This window comes from Sapajus apella, unplaced genomic scaffold, assembly GCF_009761245.1.
Source record: "Sapajus apella isolate SASKATOON/1434 unplaced genomic scaffold, GSC_monkey_1.0 scaffold2, whole genome shotgun sequence".
Lineage (NCBI taxonomy): Eukaryota > Metazoa > Chordata > Mammalia > Primates > Cebidae > Sapajus > Sapajus apella.
In genome coordinates, this window is record NW_022436942.1 from 28,028,816 (window position 1) to 28,051,636 (window position 22,821).

The window sequence follows — 22,821 nt, forward strand, 5'->3', positions numbered from 1 at the left end:
GCTGGGGAAAAGCAAAAATGAACCCAGGGCAGGCCAAGGAGAGGGGCTGCTGGGAGCAGAGGGATGGGCAGGCCATGTTCCTGCAGGACGTGGTGAGGGAGGCTGCCCTGACTGCGGGGGTGCTGGAGGGGACAAGAGTCTTCTGGAGTGAGGGTGGTCCAGGCAGAGGGAACGGCTAAAGCAGACGCTTGGAGAGATGTGAGAACATCAGACAGGTGTGAAGGTGGGGGAAGGGAGGGAGGGAGATGGGTGGGAGGTGAGGCTGGAGGTGATGAGGCAGCTCAGGGTGAGCCTGGTGGGCCACTGTGGGGCCTTTGGCTCAGACTGAGGAAAATGGGGTCGCTGTGGGTCTGAGCAGAGGAAGGTGCAACAGATTTGGCTTACACAGGCTCCTGTGGCTGGGAGTGGAGAGAGGCTGGGGCAGAAGTAGGGAGTGAGCCAGGGCCTTGCTGCTCGGTGCATTTTCAAGGTGACAACAAGCAAATCTGCTGACCAACAGGGTGTAGGAGAAAAGGCATTGAACTGACCCAGGGTCTGGGGCCTGAACACTGGAGGGAGGAGCTGCCATCCATTGCGATGGGGGAGAATGGGGTGCAAGTCTGCACAATGGGCAACTCACAGCCGACAAGAACAAAGCCAAACCCGCGGGCTCCCACTCAGCTCTCCCCTCCCCATCGCCCATGCCAGGGCCTGTATTCCTCCCTGCTTCCTGTCTGATCCGTCCCTTTCCCAAAAGCCAAACCTGACGGTGATTCCTCTTCTTGAAGAAATTCGGAGGCAGGAGGCTCAGGAAGACAGCGATGGCAGTGAGAGCGGAGGGGCCCAGGAGCTGAGGACAGAGGGGACAGAATGTCAGGAGATCCTGAGGAGCCCAGCTGCCAGAGGCGTCTGAACCACAGCAACTCCATCTTGAAAGGAACAGGGTAAAAGGAGACTGAGACCTACTGGGCTGCATTCCCAGGCGGTGAAGGCATTCTAAGTCACAGGATGAGATAGGTCAGCAAAGGACACAGGTCACAGAGACCTTGCCCACAAAACAGGCAGCAGTAAAGAAGCCAGTCCAAAACCCACCAAAACCAAGACGGCCAGGAAACAGAGTGACCTATGGTCGTCCTCACTGCTGCATTCCCACCAGCGCCATGATAGTTTACAAATGCCATGGCAACATCAGAAAGTTGTCCTATATGATCTAAAAAAGGGAAGGTGTGAATAATCTACCCCTATTTAGCATATCATCAAGAAATAACCCTTTAGCCGGGCGTGGTGGCGCATGTCTGTAATCCCAGCTACTCAGGAGGCTGAGGCAGGAGAATTGCTGGAACTCGGGAGGTGGAGGTTGTGGTGAGCCGATGTGGCACCATTGCACTCCAGCCTGGGCAACAAGAAACTCTGTTTCAAAAAGAAAAAGAAAGAAAATAACCCTAAGGATGGGCACCAGGGCCCTCTGGGCTGCTGTGTCTATGGAGTAGCCATTCTATCTTTACTTTCCCAAAAAACTTGCTTTCTTGGGAAACAATAAACTTGCTCTGTGGCTCACACCTGTAATCCCAGCACTTTGGGAGGCTGAGGCAGGCAGAACACCTGAGGTCAAGAGTCAGAGATCAGCCTGGCCAACATGGCAAAACCCTGTCTCTACTAAAAATATAAAAGTTAGCCAGGTGCGGTAGCCGGCACCTGTGATCCCAGCTACTTGGGAGGCTCAACAGGAGAATCACTTGAAGCCAGGAGGTATAGGTTGCAGTGAGCCAAGATCACGCCACTGCCCTCTAGCCTGGGCAACAGAGTGAGACTCCATCTTAAAAAAGAAACAAAACAAACCAAAAAAACGTGCTTTCACTTTACAGACTTGCCCCGAGTGGTTTCTTGCACGAGATCCAAGAACCCTCCTTTGGGGTCTGGATTGGGTCCCCTTTCCTGTAACACTGCTGAAGATCCTGAAGGGGGTCAGACTTGCGTCCTAAGATGGGGAGTCGGGGAATGTGACAAGGGCAGCCACCAGGTCCCAGGGATCTGGATCATGGGGGTCTGCTGGGTCAGAAGGTGCCTGCTGAAGACAGGGTCCTTCAATGTCAGGGAGGGGAATGGCCACCTACACGATGGGGAGAGGGTTATATTCAAGACAGAACGTGCACACATGAGTGAGACTGGGGGAGGGTGTTCCTGGCCACAGTGGTGAAGTTGAGACCTCTGGAATCAGGACCGGGTTCAAATCCTGACTCTGACGCTTGTGAGTGTGGCCTTGGGGCAAGTCACCTCCCTAACGCCCAATTCCCTTGTCTGCAAAATGGGAACAGAGTCGTCCTCATTTTGCATATTCGTTTATTACATTTATTTTCCTAATCTTCATTTTACCCTCATGAGAGTTGTCAGACTTAGCAAATCATCATACAGACGCCCAGTTACATGTGAAGACGAAGAGTGAATAGGGTTTTGGTCTAAGTCTCATGCATTATTTGGGACATACACTGAGAGTCCGAAACTCCCACTTCACTGGATGTCCGAGGTTTTCTCTGGCAACTCTGCTCCCCACCAACGTGGTGCTTTTGGGATAGTTATCTCCCTCCTCAGCTGGAAAATGTGGAAGTGCGAGGTAGAATAAATGATTTTTAATTTGCTGTGACTTTGAGAGTCCTTCACAGGTTACTTGAGCCCATTTTTTCGCCAAGCCCCACCCCAGCTCCAGTCTGTGTGCCTCAGTTTCCCCTCCGTTCTTAGGAATATATATATATTTTTGAGATGGAATCTCGCTGTTACCCGGGCTGGAGTGCAGTGTCATGATTTTAGTTCACTGCAACCTCCGCTTCCCAGCCAATTCTCCTGTCTCAGCCTCCCAAGTAGCTGGGATTACAGGCATGCATCACTATGCCTGGCTAATTTTTGTATTTTCAGTAGAGACAGGATTTCGCCATGTTGCGTCTGGTCTCGAACTCCTGGCCTCAAGTGATCTGCCTACCTCTGCCTCCCTAAGTGCTGGGATTACAGGTTTGAACCACCCTACCCAGCTCAAAGAAATTAGTTTTCTAATCTTGGGTCAGTTTGTTTCATTTATGCAGCAATGGCGCCACCTGGTGGCTTTATGGAGAAGTGCCCTGAGGGTAAACAGCCCACAGCACGGGTTGGAAAAACACTCAAAGGAATGTGACAGAAGATGGAACATCTCTCTCTGGGGGAAAAATGATTCATTGAACTGTAGCAACCCCAGTATCCACCCCTCCTTCACCAGGATCTCATGGTGATGTTAGGAGCTGTCTACCAAGAGGCAGGAAGAGTACAAGTACACAGGGAAAGTGAAACGGTACGTTATCTGCAGATATCTTGTTGGTCTTGCCTGAATTTTTTTTTTTTTTTTTTTTTTTTTTTTTTTGAGGTGGAGTCTTGCTCTGTCCCTCAGGCTGAAGTGCAGTGGTGTAATCTCATCTAACTGCAACTTACGCCTCCCAGGTTCAAGGGATTCTCCTGCCTCACCCTCCTTAGTAGCTGGAATTACAGGCACCTGCCACCACGCCCAGCTAATTTTTGTGTATTTAATAGAGACGGAGTTTCGCCACGTTGGCCAGGCTAGTCTTGAACTTCTGACCTTGTGATTCGCCCGCCTCGGCCTCCCAAAGTAATTTTTTTGTGTGTATGTGGAAACAGGATCTCATCGTGTTGGCCAGGCTAGTCTCAAACTCCTGACCTCAGGTGATCCACCAACCTTAGCCTTCCAGCAAGATGGGGTTACAGGTGTGAGCCACTGTGTCCAGGCTTGTCTTTATTTTTTTGAGATGGAGTCTCACTCTGCCACCCAGGCTGGAATGCAGTGGTGATATCTCTGCTCATTGCAACCACCGTATCCTGGGTTCAAGCCATTCTCTTGCCTCAGCCTCCTGAGTAACTGGGATTATAGGCAAGTGCCACCACACCCAGCTAATCTTTGTTTTTTTAGAGATGAGTTTCACCATGTTGGGCAGGCTGGTCTCGAACTCCTGACCTCAGGTGATCCAGCCTTGGCCTATCAAAGTGCTGAAATTATAGGTGTGAGCCATGGCACCCAGCCACAAATACTCATTTTAGAGTCCTGCAGTGGGTGCTGGGGGCACAGCAGTGACCAGAGGCTGTACCCCTGACCTGGTGCACCCAAGTCACTCTCTCCCACTCCCCATGTCTGGGGTATGCTGAAACCCGTGGGCCAGATATGGCTCAAACTGGCTCACAGGAGTGGCCTCTCAAATATACAGGAATCTCCAGCCTGTCCAACATGGTGAAACCTCGTCTCTACTTAAAATACAAAAAATTAGCTTGAGCATGGTGGCAGGTGCCTGTAATCCCAGCTACTCGGTAGGCTGAGGCAGGAGAATCACTTCAACTGGGGAGGTAGAGGTTGCAGTGAGCCAAGATAGTACCACTGCACTCCAGCCTGGGCAACAGAGCAAGACTCCATGTTAAAAAAAAAAAATTCAGGAAACTTACACCAGTCATTTTCACATCAGTGGCTTGAAATCTGCCACTGTGGAAATATTTACACCATGGGAACTGGCAGACACTACCCAGGAGTCCTTTCCCCTCTGAGAGCCAGTTCTTAAATATTTAGCACTAACAGATATTGAGGTAATTATAAAGCCACGTCTAAGCCATGCCATTCGGATCAACGTGCCCCTTTGGGAGATGGGCTCCAGGGTGGCATCTTCTCCATATCCTTACCACTGCTGGAAGTCATTGTCAGCCATCGCCTGTCCTCTCCAGAAGGGTGGAAGTCCACCCCCTGAAAAAAACTGCCTGGAGATCCTGCCTTCCCTAGAGGCCCCAGACTAGGAAGATCAGCTCTGAGAGGCTGCAGGTGGAAGGCCCTGGGTAGGGCAGGGATATCCAGAGGAGAGGAGACAGGTGTGGGACTCTCCCCTGCCACACCTGCTTCCTGTACCACGAGACCTGCACTTTCCCCCCACCGCCATGGGTTCTGTGACACCACTGAACCCTTCCTGCCCTGACCTAGCCTCCACTGTCATCCACCACTTCCCTGCTGTTGATGGACCACTTATTTTGCCCCCTCAGCCCTCTCTAGCCAGAGTCTGGGCATTGGGGGAGAACGGGGATCCTGGTGACAGCTGCCAGAGGGCACAGAGAGGATGGCAGACACAGAACCTGTGACAGTCATCTGGGTGCAGTGGCTTATGCTTGTAATCCCAGCACTTTTGGAGGCTTGGACAGGCAGATCACTTGAGGTCAGGAGTTTGAGGCCAGCCTGGCCAACATGGAGAAACGTCTCTACTAAAACTTAGCCAGGTGTGATGGTGGGTGCCTGTAATCCCAGCTACTCAGGAGGCTAAGGCAAGAGAATAACTTGAACCTGGGAGGCAGAGGCTGCCGTGGGCCGAGATTGCACCACTATGCTCCAGGGTGGGTGAAAGCCAGACTCCACCGTCTCAAAACCACCACCACCACCACAAACAAACAAACAAACAAAAACCCATAAAAGTCAAAGTGGACCAGGTGCAGTGGCTCATGCCTGTAATCCCAGACTTTTGAGAGGTGGAGGTGGGCAGATCACTTGAGGTCAGGAATTTGAGACCATCCTGGCCAACATGATGAAACCCTGTCTCTACTAAAAATACAAAAATTAGCCAAGCATGGTGGCTCATGCCTGTGATCCCAGGTACTGGGGAGGCTGGGGCAGGAGAATCACTTGAACCCAGCAGGCAGCAGTTGCAGCGAGCCAAGATTGCACCACTTTATTCCAGCCGGGGCAACAGAGCAAGACTCTGTCTCGAAAAAATAAATGCATACAAATAAAAAGAAATAACAAAGGAAGTGAAAATGTATCATGAGTGACTCTAATAAGGACTGAACGCTTTCTCAGCTGCCGATAGCATTACTACCAACCAGCTCAGTGATGTTGCCTTCTCTGGCCAGGAAGGCCTTCACTTGTCCCCAGGGCTCACCTTTCTGTACACCTGGCCAGTGATGGCCAACCGCAGCCTCATCTGCAGCACCTGGAGCTGGTACACGTTCTGCTGCACAAACAGCATTTGCAGGCAGGCTGAGAGGAACATGCACGGCAAGGAGGGAGTCCTTCCAGGCCGGAGGCTTGAGATCACCAATAAACTCCAGGAAAAGGCTTACAGGGGAAGGAGCGAGAAGGTATAGCCCATGTGTGCTGCCTTTGCCCAAACCAGGCCAGGTGTGGAGGATCAGTTGGCGTGGTTGACTTTATCGCAATCATGATCTCGGTTATTTCCCCCACTGTCCATGCTTCTTCTCAATCTGACTGCAGCTCAAGATCAAGAGACAGTGTTTTTGTCCCCACTTGTTATGGGCTAAATTGTGTCCTTGCAAAATTTTTATGTCGAAGCGCCAGCCCCCAGTGCCTCTCAATGTGAGTGTATTTTGGAAATAGGGCCTTTAAAGAGGCAATGAAGTTAAAATGAGGTCATTAGGCTGGGCCCTCATCCAGTCCAACTGGGGTCCTTACAAGAGGAGAAAAAAAATGCAGACACACAGGGAGACACCAGTGTGCACACAGAGGAAAGACCATAGGACAGCACAGGGAGGAGGTGGCCAACTGCACACAAGGGCAGAGGCCTCAGATGGAACCAACTTGCAGATACCTGGTCTGGAACTTCCAACCTCCAGAATCACGAGAAAAACACATTTCTGTTGAAGGTAATCAGTCTGTGAAGCTGTGTTACGACAGCTGAGCAGACACCACTTGAATCCGGGCTGGCCACAAAACCACCTTTGACCAACAGAGTACGGTGGAGGTAAAGCCATGCCAGCTCTGAGCCTCAAGAGAAAATGTGGCTTTTGGCCTGTTGCTTCGAACCCTCCCAAGCAGCCATGTGAACAAGTCTGAGCTAGCTTTTTGTAGGATGGGAACCCACATGGAACAGAGACAGCCATCCCAGCTTCAGATACACAACTGCAGGCACATGAGAAAACCCAGCCAAGACAAGAAGAACTGCCCAGCTGAGCCCAGCCCACATTACTGACCCGCATTACTATGATCTAAATAAATGAATGCTTGTAATGTTAAGCCACTCACTTTTGGAGCATTTATAGCAAAAGCTAATTGATGCAGTCCAGTAACAACTTGCTTATTTGCCCTTCTGGGGGTCACTTTCTCATTAATCATTTCCCTTCCTCAGTATCCTTCTCACCCACCCTCCAGTGTCCTGAGCACCAAATCTATAGGCAGAGGCAGGAGAGCTGAAGCCCCCTGACCCTGGAGGGATGCCATTAAGAGACCACCAGCCTTAGCAGGGCACCTGAAGTCTGGACTCACCTAAGCAGCTTGGGAACAGTGAACCTGAAGACACCACTGATGACGAAGCTGTAGGTCCCCAGGAGGAAGGTAGACTGGAACACCTGCCAGGTGGCTCTCAGCAGTGGGCCCCACTGGCTCCCTTCTTGCTGCAGGAAGAGCAGGGTCTCTGGAGCCTCCACGCCACTGCCTCCTTTCCTTTAGGGGGTAGGAGGGGTTGGCTCTGGGTCCTATTTTATACTCTCAGCCACCAGCTGTAGGACCAGGCATTAAAGGCTTGTTTTCCTAACAAAGGGCGTGGGTGGGTGTGGATCCAGCCTGGCTCCCTCACCTGTGCCTCCTTATCACCCTGAGTGCCCATTTAAGAGGCAGTCACAGGAGTTGTGGGGGAAGGGCAGGAGGGCAGCCCTGAGGCCTCTTAGATGGCCATGGGAAAGCGCACGTGTTGAGCACCTACTACGTGCCAGGCACTCCCCAGTCATCCTAAGACCCCCCAGCAAGCCAGGTGTTGTTCTCATTTCACAGATGAGAAAACTGAGGCTCAGAGAAGGGAACTTGTCCAAGGGCACACAACTGAAAAGTAAAACAACTGGGATTCAATTCCAGCTCTCTGCCTCCAGAGCCCATGCACTGTTTTTTTTTTTTTTTTTTGAATTAAGTGTCACCCTGTCTCCCAGGCTGCAGTGCAGTGGTGTTTTCTCAGCTCACTACAGCCTCTGCTTCCTGGATTCAAGTGATTCTTCCACCTCAGCCACCCGAGTAGCTGGGATTACAGGCAAATGCTGCCACGCCCAGCTAATTTTTGTATGTTTAGGAGATGGGGTTTCACCATGCTGGCCAGGCTGGTTCTGAACTCCTGATGTCAGGTGGTCCGCCCATCTCAGCCCCCTAAAGTGCTGGGATTACAGGCATGAGCCACCGCACCCGGCCTCCCATATACTTTTCAATCTATCATGTTGTCAACCTGGAGGAAGGACAGCATCCCCTCCCCCACACACAACCAGCCAGCCCTTAGGTGGTTTTGAACCGGTGGAGAATCACAGCTGATGTGCATGGGGCCTGGTGCTCTGGCTCTGGGTGAAAGCACAGACAGAAGCTCAGGCTGCCTCAAACTCATAAGATCCCCAGCCTTTGGCCATAACCAGGGGCCACAGAGAAGAGCAAAAGTGAGGAAGGGAGAGGAGGTGGTAGGGGGAGGCCCAAGGGCCCCTCCAGGGCAGGTCAGAAGCCCGGGGCCATAATGGAGAGGCTGGGGCGATGCAGCTGCTGACAGCCAGTTGCTGTGTGGTCTTGGGCGGGTGGACTTCTCCCCTCTCTGTGTGAGAGGATGAGTGTGGTCCCCCCTCTGAGCCCCTTGTGTGCCTCTGACAATCTATAAGGTTATCAGTAATGGCTTGCTTGCTTGCTTTTTTGAGACAAAGTTTCACTCTTGTTGCCCAGGCTGGAATACAGTGGCACGATCTCAGCTCGCTGTAACCTCCATCTCCCAGGTTCAAGCGATTCTCCTGCCTCAGCCTCCTGAGTAGCTGGGATTACAGGTGCATGCCACCATGCCCAGATAATTTTTCTATTTTTAGTAGAGATGGAGTTTCACCACGTTGGACAGGCTGGTCTTAAACTCCTGACCTCAGGTGGTCCACCTGTCTCGTCTTCCCAAAGTGCTGGGATTACGGGCATGAGCCTCCGAGCCTGGCCACTTATCAGTAATTTCAATCCCCATTACAAATCTGTGACCCAGGGCCATGTGCAGGGATCAGCTCTTTACACGAAGGAGCTCACTGACTTCCCTGGACACCCTTGCCAGGTGGGTATTGTTAGGCTCTCCATTTTAAAGAAGGGGAAGGAAGCTGAGCCTCTGGGAGGTGGCGATAGCAGCCCGAGGTCACACAGCAAGGGCAGAGCAGGGATTGGAGCCTCGATCTTGACTTATGGTTCATAGAGCGTTTCTTGTGCACTAAGGACCCCAACCCCACCATAATAATAAAAAGCAGCAGCATAAGAAAAATCACCTTGTGAGCTCAGGTGGCCAGACCCTTCCAGGCCATGGTTTTTGTCCCTCATTGCTGGCCTGATCTGGTGTTTGGTTTGGCGTCTATGGAGGGTTGTGTCTCAGCTCTGTTACTGAGTGGGCATAGCCTACTGCTCACAGGTATTTTGGCATTTGGGTCTGAAAGCCAAGAAGATGCCCCTTCCATGCAGAGAGCATCCCTGACCACCCTTCCTGTCTGATCACGCCATTTCATTCATTGCCTTCACAGCCTTGTCCACCGCACCAACCCTCTCTTTGTCTTGTTAGAACCCCAGTGGGTAGACTTTGCCTGAGTTTTTCACCAAGATGTCCCTAGTATCGAGTCCAGCTCCTGCACACAGTAGTAGCTCAATAAACGCTTGTCAAACGAATGGGAAAAGCAGACTGAGTGATGTGTGTAAAAAGCCCTAACAAGAGTGCCCAGCACATACTGTTATAAACATTTATAGAAGGAAGGATGGAGCCTGGCTGGGTGGACAGAACTTGGCTTTGGAGCCAGGAGACTATGGTTCCAATGCCTGCTCTGTCTTCTCTCCTCTGAGCCTTAGTGTTTCCATCTCTAAAATGGGGTTGAGGAAGAGTTGACTGGGAAGTGCTCCTTCTGGCTGGAAGTTTGCTCAGTTCTGTTCTAGTTGTTTGGCCAAAGAGTCGGTGTGTTCAGCCTGCAGGCTCCATAGCAAGCGTTTTCCTCTCCTGGAGGTCTCACCTCCCATCAAGGAAGCGGTCCAGATTGCTGTCTGATGTCTGGTCTCTGGACTGAAGGCCATTTAGTACACAACTCACAAATGACCGTGGGGCAAGGCAGGGGGTATGTATGAGTGGCATGGGCAACGTGTGAGTTGGGGGATATACAAGGAAGAGGTGGAGGCCGGGTGTGGTGGTTCAGACCTGTAATCCCAGCACTTTGGGAGGCCAAGGCAGGTGGATCTCCTGACCTCATAGCCTGAGCAACATGGAGAAATCTCGCCTCTAATAAAGAATACAAAAATTAGCTGAACCTGGTGGTGGGCGCTTGTAGTACCAGCTACTTGGGAGGGTGAGGCAGGAGAATCATTTGAACCCAGGAGGCGGATTTTGCAATGAGGCAAGATGGTACCACTGCACTCCAGCCTGGGTGACAGAAACAGAGAGAAGGAAGGAAAGAAGGAAGGAAGGAAGGAAGGGAAGGGAAGGAAAAAGAAAAGAAAAAGAGAAGGAAGGAAGGAAAGAAGGGAGGGAGGGAGGAAAGAAAGAAAAGGAAGGAAGGAAGGAGGGAATGAAGGAAAGAAGGAAGGCAGGAGAGGTGGGGACGGACTGCAGCAAATCGAAGTGTGTACACCTTGTCCGATGCTGTGGACTCTACCCGAATCCAGTCTCCTACTGCCTTATGATGATGTGGCCTAGTGTTGCCAGATCTACTTTAAGAGAGATCAGAATTCCAGATTTTTATTTTTATTTATTTGTATTTGTATTTATTTTTTGAGACAGAGTCTCACTCTGTCAGCCAGGCTGGAGTACAGTGGCGTGATCTCAGCTCACTGCAACCTCCACTTCCTGGGTTCAAGCAATGCTCCTGCCTCAGCCTCTCCAGTGGCTGGGATTATAGGCACTCACCACTACACCCAGCTAATTTTTGTATTTTTAGTAGAGACAGGGTTTTACCATGTTAGCCAGGCTGGTCTCGAACGCCTGACCTCATGTGATTTGCCCGCCTCGGCCTCCCAAAGTGCTGAGATTTCAGGCATGAGCCACTGCACCCAGCCTCGATTTCCAGATTTGTATGTAATCTCTCCAAATTTTTAAATATCGGCAACTTATTAAAAAATGAAACAATACAAACAACCACAAAGCCCCATGTGTGCCAAACATACCTCGTGAAGCTGACCTGACCAGCAGGTGGCTGTTGCGTGACCTCTCAGGAGGACACCCTCTCCCTTCCCCCAGTGGTTGCAAAATATTTCAGACAGAAAACCAGGGTTCTGTCTGGGTGCAGTCAGCTGGCTCAGAAGCTGACAGAGTCTGGTCTTTGTATAACCCCATCCTTCCCCTTTCTTTCTGTCAGTTGTTTATGGGAGGATTCTCAAACTGCTCTGGAGACTGTTTCTACCTTTGAGTTCTAGTGTCAGGTGACCTGTAATTTCCATGTTGGCTGGGGATGCCAGGAGTTGGCAGAGGCTCATTACAGAGCCCCTGTGGACTGAATTCTGCCACTTCTGTAAAGTCATTTAAAAGTAGACGGTGAGTCAGGCACAGTGGCTCATACCTGTAATCCCAGAACTTTGAGAGGCCCAGGCAGGCAGATCACCTGAGGTCAGGAGTTCAAGATCAGCCTGGCCAACATGGTGAAACCATGTCTCTACTAAAAAAATACAAAAATTAGCCGGGCGTGGTGATGCACGCCTGCGATACCAGCTCACAGAAGGTTGAAACAGGAGAGTCGCTTGAACCCCGGAGGTGGAGGTTGCAGTGAGTATGCCTGGGGTGAGAGAGAACTGATGTTTTGGCTCACGCTACTTATTCTGTTTGGAAAAACACATGCCCTCCCTTTGTGGGAACAGCCCCTACCCTCTTCTGTGGCTCTGAAGGGACCACCAGTCAGGGAACCAGGTCCCTGAGCATGGTATTGGCTCCTGACAGGCACATGACTTGAACCAGGTCAATTAGAGGCTTTCCTTCGGATTCTCTATACGGCTGTTAGGAGAGATGCCCTCTCATTTTGCTGAGGTTTGCTGAACTTGCCTGGGAAGAGACAGGCCTATGGAGAGACCAACACATAGACAACAGCTGGACTGGGAGATGAAGCAAGAGAACCCTGACACCAAGTGAGCCCCCGATCCAGCAGTACCTGAGGCTAGACCCTCAGCTATGTGAGCCTACAGTATCCGTCTCTCTCCTCTCTCTCTCCTAACGTGTGGGGTTCAGCCACCTGCAACAACTACCACAAAATCCCAGAGTGCGCAGAAAACCTTGGCACTCTTCCCACAGAGCTAACTTACTTTGGTTCTGTCTCCTGAAACACCAAGTTCCCATGAGGTTAAGCAACATGGTCAAGGTCATCACTATTCATGTGATGTGGCCGGGCAGCATTTAACCCAATTTTATCTAATTCGATGTTTCAGGCCAATTTCTCTAGACCAGAGCTTCTCAAATGAGGCTCCCCAGGCTCTCAGGGCTGCAGAGAAGTTTCCAGAGAAGCAACTGAGAATAGGAGTGGACACATTGGATAACGCCAAAGATCTTCGCACCCTCTGGATGACTAACAATGCTTGAGCACTTCCCATTTTTAAGAAATTTGCAAGTTATTTTCCAAAAATAAACTCTTTTTCATCCACATAAGCTATGAGCTGGGGCTGATGACATCCCCATTGAACAGATGAGAAAACAGAGGCCCAGGAAAGGAATTGCTCAGGTTATATAGTAAGTGAGCAGCTGCATGATATGAGTCACCTCCCAACCTTCTACCCAGGTCTTAAAATACCCCTCCTGTTTCCTGCTTGTCATTCTGCTGTGAGTTTCCTATTTGTGGGAACCTGCGAGGCATTCTGGCAGGAACCATATCTTGAGGCTGATCAGTTACTACTTAGTGGGATCCGCTGGAAGGCAGGATTGGGGGGGTGGCAGTGCAGCCGAGAGTAGCGTTGGAGGCTAGACTGGGGGTCAAAGGATGAGCTTTTCTGACGGAGCCTCAGGTGAGTTCTTCATCTCCACACACTTACCTCCGGGCTGCGCTGTGATTCAAGCTGGGAAACAAGTTCTTCTGAGGAGTTTTCGCTACCAAGCGACCAGAGATCTTTTGTTCTCAGCGGCCTCCCGTAGCCTCTCCAGACCAGCCTGCAAAAGAGGGGCACCAGGGGCAAGCTCCTCCTGCCATTCACCCCTGCAGGACCCTGGTCAGGGCAGTAGCTGTGTGACCCTGAGTAAGTCACTTTATCTCTCTGTACCTCTACTGGCTCTTGGTTAAAAAGAAAGCAATTCACTCACCCCACCTAACATCTGTGGGCACTTCTCGGTTCACAGAGATTGTCCCATTCATTAATTCTTACATGAGCGCATAGGGTGGTTTTTGTTTTGTTTCATTTTTGAGATGGAGTCTTGCTCTGTCGCTTGGGCTGGAGTGCAGTGGCACAATCTCAGCTCACTGTAACCTCCACCTCCTGCATTCAAACGATTCTCCCACTTCAGCCTCCTGAGTAGATGGAATTACAGGCACCCACACCACACCCAGCTAATTTTTGTATTTTTTGTAGAGACGGGGTTCACCATGTTGGCCAGGCTGGTCTCGAACTCCTGGCCTCAGGTGGTCCACCCACCTCAGCCTCCCAAATTGCTGGGATTACAAGCATGAGCCACCACACCCAGCCTGTAAATTGATAGTTTAAAATTGCATAAATGTATGAGGATATTATTATAGATCTATTTTACAGATGGGGAAGGAAACAGAAGTACAGAGAGATGAAGTGGCTAAAGCAAGGGGCATCCCTTGCCAAGGGAAACAGACATTTCCCTGTGAGTCAGAAGTCCAGTGTCCAAAACTATCACTGTAGAAGCCTGAATTCCTTCCTCAGCTTTATTTTATTATTATTATTATTATTATTATTTTTTGAGTTGGAGTCTTGCTCTGTTGCCCAGGCTAGAGTGCAGTGTCATAATCTGGGCTCACTGCAACCTCTGCCTCCCTGGTTCAAGCGATTCCCATGCCTCAGCCTTCCGAGTAGTTGAAATTATAGGCACCTACCATCATGCCTGGCTAATTTTTGTGTTTTTAATAGAGATGGGTATCACCATGTTGGCCAGGCTGATCTCAAGTTACTGGCCTCAAGCAATCCTCCCATCTCAGCCTCCCAAAGTGCTGGGAATACAGGTACATGCCACCACACCCAGCGAATTTTTGTGTTTATACTTGAGAGCTGGAACCATCGGGAGATTCTGCCAGGTTTGCTGTGTGGTAGAATGTAAGTCTGAAGGTGTTGGTGGCTCTTGTTGCCACGCCATTGGAGAATCAAGCTAACATGGCAGAGCCTAGAGGCAGAAGTGGAGACCTGGTGATGATACCTCGTCCCAGGCCTGGATTAGTCACGCCTGGGACACCCCATGGATGTGAGCTAATACATGAGCTAATGAACCCCCTCTGACCTTCCCTTTTCCTTAAGCCAGTGTGAACTGAGTTTTTATGGCTTTAAACCAGAGTCCTAGTGTCAAGTCACAATTCCTCTACTGGATTTTTTACTCTTCTAGGCTTTTTTGGATTTTTTGGCAGATAGGAGACCATTAGCTATTCCAACAACAGTATGGCCCATCTTCCCTAAACTGCCACTGTTTTCTTGATTGTTTCTATCAGAAAGTTTGTTCTGCCTTTGCCTGAGATGAACTTGGGCTCTGCACTCCCAAGCTGTGTGGCCCTGAGGCCGTCATTCCCTTCCCCTAGCCTTAGTTTACCTCATCTTTAAAATGGCCTGTTAGAATCCATCATCAGCTGGGCACATTGGCTCAAGCCTGTAATCCCAGCACTTTGGGAGGCTGAGGCCGGAAGATCACTTGAGCCCAGAAGTTTGAGACCAGCCTTGGGAACATAGTGAGACTTTATTAAAAAAAATAAAAAGAATCATCACTGCGCCCTATTGTGAGAATCCAATGGGACAGGTGTGTAAGTGCCTGCCACGGTGCCTGGCACATGCTTGGAACCCCAGAGTGTAAATGATCCCAGTATTATTGTTTCTATGCTGTGTCCCAAAAAGCTGACTTATGTCAACTGTGGGGGCCCGCCCTTTCAGAAATTACTAAATAACCTATGGAATTTCCCCTTAGTTACAAAGGTTACTCTTTTAAAAATGCTATCCTTGGTCAGGTGGGGTGGCTCATGCCTGTAATCCCAGCACTTTGGGAGGCCAAGGCAGGTGGACCACTCGAGGTCAGGTATTTGAGACCAGCCTGGCCAACACGGTGAAACCCTGTCTTTACTAAAAATACAAAAATTAGGTGGGTGTGGTGGTCCACGCTTATAATCCCAGCTACTTGGGAGGCTGAGGCAAGTGAATCGCTTGAACCCAGGAGTTGGAGGTTGCAGTGAGCCAAGACTGTGCCATTGCACTCCAGCCTGGGTGACAGAGCAAGCCTCTGTCTCAGAATAAACAAACAAACAATAAATAAATAAAAACTTTGTCTTTAAGGGCAGGATGCTGTTACTCTACCTTCTTCTTTAGGGATGGGATGGAGTAACCAGAAATGACCTGTGAGTCCAGATGTGGTGGCTCACACCTATAACGCCAGCACTTTAGGAGGCTGAGGTCAGAGAATTGCTTGAACCCAGGAGTTCAAGATCAGCCTAGGCAACAAAGCACAACCTTTTTCTCCACAAAAATAAAATAATAAAGTAAAATATCTGCACCCTGCTGCAGCCTGGTCATTGGTGTCAAGATAATCCCTCTCCCTGAAGCCTTGGCTAAGCACTGCTGAGGCCAGTGTCCCTCAGCAGGTGGGCGATTTTGTCCTGCCCACCCTCAGGGACACTTAGTAATAACAGGAGACATTTTGGGTTACTGCAGTTGGATGGTCTGCTACTGGCATCTGTGGGTGGAAGCCAGGGATGCTGATTCACACCCTCTAGCAAACAGGACACCCTTGTCCTCCCAGCAAAGAATCATCTGGCCACATTGTTACTAAAGCTGAGGTTGAGAAAAGTTGGTCTAGACTATGTGCTTTTCTCTTTACAGAAAAAATGACTTATCATGTCTCCTAATAAAGAAACGCTGCTTCCAGGTGAGCACAGTGGCTCACACCTGCAATCCCAGCACTTTGGGAGGCCGAGGCAGGCATCACCTGAGCTCAAGAAGACCAGCCTGGCCAACATGATGAAACCCTGTCTCTATTAAAAATACAAATATTAGCTGGCTGTGGTGGTGCACACCTGTAATCCCAGCTACACGGGAAGCTGAGGCAGGAAAATCACTTGAACCTGGAAGGCGAAGTTTGCAGTGGACTGAGATCATGCCACTGCACTCCAGCCTGGGTGACAGAGTGAGCCTCTCAAAAAAAAAAAAGCTGCTTCCCAGATTGGGCAACAGAAATAAGAGAAATATGGGTGGGTGTGCAGAATGAGTGTGTAAACATAGATGCGTAGGAACGAGGGGAGGGTGTGTGCATGAGGTGAGGGGAGGTGTGCATGTAGGGAAATGTGTGCACACAGGAGTGTCTCTGCCCAGGTCGTGTGTGTGTGCATGCATGCACGTGCTTGTGTGATGTATGAATTGGTGCATTAAGTGTGTGCCCAGTGTGCAAGTGGAGCGTGTGATATGGGTGTGAAAGTAACAGGGAATTGTGTTGATAAGTAATGTATGGTGGGATGACAGGAACTTACAGGTGCGGGAGTGGATTTTGTCTCTAGAGTGTCAGTGACTGGCTTGTGTTGTCACTGTGTAGAGAATAAGTCATATGTGGAAACGGGAGGAGGAAGGATGGGACCCAAGGCCTGAACCAGCATTTTGGTTTCCAGGGTGGCCCATGCCCCCATTTACCCCTCCAGAAGCCTGATGGGCAGCGCTGGTAGCTGGCAAGACACAGCAGAGAAGCCAGTACCCAAACAGCACTCCAGATGACTGGACTCCCTTCTTCCTCGGTGTGAATCAGGAACACTGCAAAGCTCTGGGCGGGAAAGTCAGGGCAGGCCCCTTAGGGGAGGGTGGGAGGCAGGGGAGCCTCTTCTCTTCCCCTTGTTCTCGACTGTGGCAGATAAAGCAGCAGGTGGGAGTAAGCGCAGCTCCAGACTGAAGCCATCATTACCAGCATGGTGAGCCGCACTGCAGGGTGAATGAGGAATTCCAGGGCCTTGGGCTTTCTGTGCTGGATATTCCAAAGAGCAACAGCCACGCTGGAGGTACACAGGACTATGAGGGCAAACCCAAGCACCTGGGGAGACAGGCTTAGATAAGCTTGGGGAGCAATAAAAAAGGTCACAGAAAACAAGCGGGCGACCCCACGTCCAATTGGGAGCTGGTTCTGTGACATTCCGGCTAGGGCCATGTCACGAACCAGTATCACCAGCTAGCAATGCGCCAACGTGAACAATGTGTAAAGGGCATTGCAGGTCAGTCCTGACGTGTAACTGTCATGTAAATAATGCACGGCAAGTCCTTGAGCCAATTGAGTGCTTTCCAAAATGCAGGGAGCCCTCCAATTGTGCACATACGAGATGACCATGGGTGTGAAGAAACAGCAGGAAATGAAATGTACTCACTGGGTAAAAAACTATCCTCTCTCCAAGTCATTGTCAATCTCTGCTATGAAATCCAGGAGAAACTCTCTGTTGGGCCAGTAAGTCTCTAGGGTCTCTCTAACATATATGGGTTTCTCTCCTGAAGAAAGAAAAGAAGAAAGTGAGAGAACATGTACACACCAGAGGGAAAGCCAGAGCTAAGGCACATTGGAGGAACTGCTCAAAGAACCTCAGTTCAAAGCAGAGGTTGGAAAATTATCAATCATCAAAGAAAAAAAAAAGCATAATATGTCATGACAGGTGAAAATTATGAGATCCAAATTTCAGTGGCTACAAAGAAAGTTATTGAAACACAGTTGGCTGGGCGCAGTGGTTCACACCTGTAATCCCAGCAGTTTGGGAGGCTGAGGCAGGCAGATCACCTGAGGTCAGGAGTTGGAGACCAGCCTGGCCAACATGGTGAAACCCTATCTCTACTAAAAGTACAAAAAATAGTGAGGTGCGGTGGTGGGTGCCTGTAATCCCAGCTACTTGGGAGTCTCAGGCAGGAGAATCACGTGAACCCAGGAAATGGAGGTTGCAGTGAACTGAGATCACCCCATTGCACTCCAAGGTGACAAGAGTGAAACTCCATCTAAAAAAAAAAAGAAAGAAACACAGTTATGACTATTGTCTGTGGTTATGACTACTGTGTTTGTGCTGCAATGGCAGAGCTGAGTGTTTGGAAGGAAGCCTGCCTGGCTGACAAAGCCTCAAGTATTATGGGCTGCTCGGCTCTTTAAGTTTGCCAGCCCCTGGGTTGGTGGTGGGTAATAATGCAAGCATTAACACAATGGCAGAAGGCGGAATGAACTCTGAAGAACATTCTTTAGAGCCTACAGGAATGGAGGAGAAGAGGATGGATGAGCAGAAAAGCTCACACTTGGAATGCCAGCGCTTATTCAACACACTGAAGCAAATACGTATCACTTACGAAATTGTTCTACAACACAGCCAGTGGGGAAACATAGAAGTCAATGCACACCTTTTAAAAAGTTCATCCTAATGTGGTCCTAAAATTGCCTTGTGTATCCGAGAGTCTACATGGTACGTCTTGGAAAATGCCAGGTTATGGTAGCTATCAAGTGTCTGGAAACATGGGAATATGCATGTGTGTGTGTGTGCAAGCATGGATTTTTGGAATGCGCCACTGTACTCCAGCCTGAGTGACAGAGTGAGACCCTGTGTCTAAAATAATGATAATGACAGTAATAATAATAGTAATAGGTTAAAAAACTAAAGGATCAAGATAGGTAGAAATATAATAGGTTAGATTAATACACGACATGCCTCATAAGGAAAATCTAATGGAGAAAGAAATACCAGAATACTAAGCAAGAAAGAACCCAAGACAAAGGTTGATGACATAATAAGGAAGGTGAAGGTCCCAATAATAAGTTTATAATCTGATGAGATGCTGGTGAGAAAGAACGGATTTCATAACATCCCCTGTCATGGGGAGTCAACCTAGTCCATGAATGACTCAGCCAGTTAAACAGCCCTGAGAGTTTACCAGTAATCTTTGTGTGCTTCTCTTCAGGTCAGGGAATGGAGGCTGGGAATACAGGCATGAAAGAGGGTAGAGGCATCCTTTTTAGGGTTGTGTGGCCAAGGGAGGGTACTAATTGCACTCAGCCCTCTGGCCCTGTGCTACCCTCCCTCATCCTTCTCCATCTTCTTCGTAGCAGGAGGAAAGCTTTGGTGTGAATCATGCAGAACAGTCCAGGAATTATGCAATTATACAGTAGGCCCATGCAGTAACCCTTTTCAACACACAAACACTGCCTCTCTCTCTCCGTGATATTATAGCTATTATGCCAATTTCTGACATGTTTCTCTCCCCAAGCCATTCTGAATGGAAGCAGGTAACTTTAACTCTGTAAATAAAGAAGAGCCGTCCACACCTTGACCAAACAGACACCACCTGGTTAATAAACTTGAACTGCACAAGATTCCATCATCATCTCAAGCAGTGTTTCTCCAGTGCAATGGCTTTCTAAGTATAGTCCCTGAACCAGCAGCATCAGCATCACGTGGGAACATGGTAGTAATTCAGGGCCCATTCAATCAGAAACTCCATGTTGGGTCCTGGCAATCTGTTTTAGCAAGTTCTCCTGGTGAGTTCACTGCATGTTTGAGAGCTACCATTCTCTGCCACATTTAATATGTCCGTCTGTGATGCGGTTCAGCCAGCCTTCAGCAAGCAGGCTGGCAAGATTTCTAGCACCAGGACATCTGGCAGAGTTCAGAGGTGAGAGGGGTTGAAGGCAATGGAGCTAGCTAACCATCCCAGTTATGGAAAAAATGCAAAGTGTTATGTCCAGTGTTGTTTGTTTTTGAGACAGAGTCTCATTCTGTCACCCAGGCGGAGTGCAGCAGCGCCATCTCGGCTTGCTGCAACCTCTGTCTCCCAGGTTCAAGTGATTTTCCTGCCTCAGCCTCCCAAGTAGCTGGGACTACAGGTGCATGCCACCATGTCCAGCTAATTTTTCTATCTTTAGTATTTCAAATAGAGACGAGGTTTTCCCTTGTTGGCCAGGCTGGTCTCGAACTTCTGACCTCAGGTGATCCACCTGCCTTGGCCTCCCAAAGTGCTGGGATTACAGGTGTGTGCCACCATGTCTGGCTGGTACTCTGGATTTTTATACCCTCATATTAAAAGAAGATGCCTTATTCTTTGTTTTCTATGAATAAGTGGACACTGCATTTCTCACACACTGCAGGTATTCACGCAGAGAGAATTCTTAACTGTCAGATCTGGCACTGAAATGAGGCTGTAACTACAGAGCATAAATAAAGGCTTGCATTGACTCAACCCGGAGGTCTTGCCAGATGCTGTATTTTGTATTCACAGGGAATTAGTAAGAAAACTGTACAAACCTAGGTGTACCTGTTTCATATATTCAATTAATGAGGCTTTGTTATTATTCCAAAAGGATGGCAACTTCTCCTCATGAGGGTATTTACAGCATGACAGCTCCAACGTGATTTCAAAACACTGGGCCCAGATGTAGTTGTAATCTTGCATTCCACCTAAACACAAGCATACTGAATTTTTGTTAGGGTCTAAACTTGAAGTGCAGCCAAACATCATGTGCTTTGGGGACAAGTGAATCAGACGGCTACCTGTAAACAGGACAAGATGAATTTGACATATTAGCTTGTAAAATCAGGGCTTGACATTTTATTAGCCAGGCATGACCAGACAATTCTAAATATTCCCATATGGGTAACTGGATCAGAGCTGACCAAAGTGCACCTGTGTGTCAAAACTAAGTGAGGGGTGAAGAAAGGGTTCTTTTTTTGTTATTATTTTTTTGAAATCCTACATTACAAAAAGGATTATTTGAATTACATTTTTTTCTTAAATTACCTTTTAAACGGATATAAGCTAAAACAAGATTCCTTTAAAATATTTCTATAAATCATTGATAAATACACTTACATAAAGCTAAGCACACTAATTTGGAAGAAAGTAGTGTTCTAAATACACAAACTGAAAGGAGGAATAAGGGCTAATGGCAATTATCACAGCTCAACTCTAGATACTGCTGTCACCACAGTGTTACCATCAGACACACACATTCATGGATTAAGAACAGAAACTAAGCACCTTTTAGATGCTGGCTACATGAACAAGTGGGTCCTTATCAGCTCTCTCTGTGCTTCTACACCAATAGTTCTTAACCCTATCGGATGATGTCTCTTTTTTTCATGTCCAATATTTTGCAACTTATATTTTATTATGCTGACAAACAATTCTAACACATTTACATACATAATTTCAGAAGATCAATATAGTGTTCAAACTACATAAAGCAAAACTAAAAAAGAAAGCAATTTACATAAAATATGGTATCCATATGCAAAAACTTGGACATTCCACTAGAAGACAAATGAAGTCACATGCCTGTATCTATATTTGAGAGTCACTGTGAACATATAGATTATAAATGCAGATTGATTTGGCTCTTTGGTCACTGTTGTCAGGATTTTCTGAATATGAAATAGCTCTCAGTCAAGTTGAGAGCAAAACAAAGTATAATTCCCCTAAATTTGCCTGTAGGGGTGTCCCTGAAAAGATTAGTATATATTAAAACAGTTGGGGAAAAATATTTTATACTTGTATATAAAAAAGATTTTGGTTTTAGGCTCAGATAATTGTAAGCTGGTCTTACACCTACGGAGGACATTATAAAGTTGTGGGTGGGGGGGCACAGTGGCTCATTCCTGTAATCCCAGCACTTTGGGAGGCTGAGACAGGAGGATCGCTTAAGCTCAAAAGTTTGAGACCAGTCTGGGCAACATAGTGAGACCCCTGTCTCTACTAAAAGTAAAAAAAGAAAATTGAAGGGAACAAGTCTTCACAATGTGGGACTGCTCTGTTCATTGCTGACAAATAGATCAGGAGGATGCTTCAGAATGGAAGTTCTCCCCCTTCCCAAAGACTGTTAACAAGTTAGGACCCAAACCTCATCCCCACATTTCCAAAAATTCCCATATGGAGCAGACTGTCCTTAATGAGAAGCCCTCCTTTCAGTTCCACATCTTAAACTCAAGATGGCAGCTTGGTGGGTGGGTGGCCCATGAATGTGCAAATCACAAGCTCAGCCTTCTTCTTTTGCTTCATAATCAAAAAGCTTCAACATATTGGAAAATAAAATCTAACTCTACACCAAAAGACGAAATTCAAACTGCTTTGGATGAAACTGTGAATACCAAAAAAGGATCAAGGCATTCCATAGGCGATCACTTGGCACATAAAGAATATTTAATATGGGCCTTTTTTTTGGATGATAGAGGATGCTTATCAACTCCTTCATAATCACAGGGGCCAGAGGCAAGGTGGTACAAGAGGAGGAGGAGGAAAGGACAAGAACAGAGAAAAAGGTCTCTGGAGAAACTTTTATCTCTAGAAAAGAGGCTTAATGTTTTAGTCTTTGGTACAAGACAGACTTTGGTTCCAATCAAACCTCTGTCACCTACTAACAATGGACAACTCACCACTTAATCTTCATTCTTTACATGTAAATTGGGGGATAATCATGGTATTCCATACCATTGTTAGAATGATTGAGACATTTATGTAAAGTGCCAAATGACAAAATTCACTTAATGTTGGCTGTGATTATTATTTTCTAAAAGTTGCAACCGTCACTTGCCCCTAGAGTATTGCTGTTTAGTTACAGTTAAGATTTGGAATAAAAAGTTATTAGATATAAGAAGCAAAGTAAAATACGATGTTACTTTTTGGATATTGTCTGTTTTGATTTTCTCTTAAAATATCATACTACAAATTAAGGGAAATCTGGATCATTTCCTCACAAA

General features: G+C 48.1%; 1 pseudogene; it reads right to left on the reverse strand.

Annotated features, from left to right (window-relative positions):
- Positions 1-5,027: 5,027 nt before the first annotated feature.
- LOC116554800 lies at positions 5,028-17,261 on the reverse strand (annotated as a pseudogene).
- Positions 17,262-22,821: the final 5,560 nt, after the last annotated feature.